At 58.1% G+C, this 896-nt stretch overlaps 1 protein-coding gene across 1 annotated transcript in view; it reads left to right on the top strand.

The window, feature by feature from the left end:
• LOC103260549 (suppressor of SWI4 1 homolog) overlaps nucleotides 1-896 on the top strand; it is a gene marked incomplete at its 3' end in the record, with an annotated part of 6,866 nt that overhangs the window by 915 nt on the left and 5,055 nt on the right.

Genomic DNA, 896 nt, shown 5'->3' on the forward strand with positions numbered 1-896 from the left:
CGGCCACTGCACTCCAGTCTGGGCGACGGAGTGAGACTCCAACTCAAAAAAAAATAAAAAGGAGAGACATCGGGGTATAAGGAGAGACATTGAGGTATAAGGAGAGACTTCAGGGTGTTAGGAGAGACATCGGGGTATAAGGAGAGACACGGAGGTAGAAGGAGAGACATCGGGGGTATAAGGCGAGGCATGCGGGTATAAAGAGAGACATCGAGCTATAAGGAGAGACATGAGTAGTTGGGGGGAGACACGAGAAGAAAGAGATGGGGACTTTGACAGACGCAAGAGAAAGATGGAAAGTTACAGATGATCTAGGAGGGGGCGACAGGCGTGGGGTGGACCCGGCAGGAGGGGCACCGGAGGCGGGGAGAGCTCCGTGCCAGCGTGAGGTTTTGGGGACAAGCCGGCGAGGCCGCCGTCCAAGCCTGAGGCTCTGAGCGGGAAGGGGAGGGTGGCCTCTTCACGGAGCGCCGCCTGTCCCGAGTTTCCAGAAGGTGATGTGGAGTTTCCATCCTCAGTCCATCTGCAACCATACTAGTTGGCCCCGGGGGAGGACAGCTGGCCCTCAGGAGCTCGGGGACCACACGAATACTTGTCAGAGACCCTATTCCCTCACGTGGCTTGTCCACAAGTGCCTGATGCCCCTGTGCCGAGCCCTATGCACACATTCTCTGTCTTAAACCTCGGGTCGGGGGGCACAGTATCGTCCTCTCTTTGCGACACTTCTGAAGCCTCGGAGTGGAGAAAGTGGTTACATCACAGCTGGAGGAAAGCGGCGGAGGCGGGATTCGGACCCGCGGATCGGTTTCTCCCAAGCCTGGAGCCGCGCAGCCCCGCCCAGGTTGCCGTAGCAACAGGCATCCGGTGTCTCCATAGCAACCTCTCCTCAAGTCCCC

This window comes from Carlito syrichta, unplaced genomic scaffold (genome assembly GCF_000164805.1).
Source record: "Carlito syrichta isolate Samal-C Ts95f unplaced genomic scaffold, Tarsius_syrichta-2.0.1 Scaffold303236, whole genome shotgun sequence".
Taxonomy (NCBI): domain Eukaryota; kingdom Metazoa; phylum Chordata; class Mammalia; order Primates; family Tarsiidae; genus Carlito; species Carlito syrichta.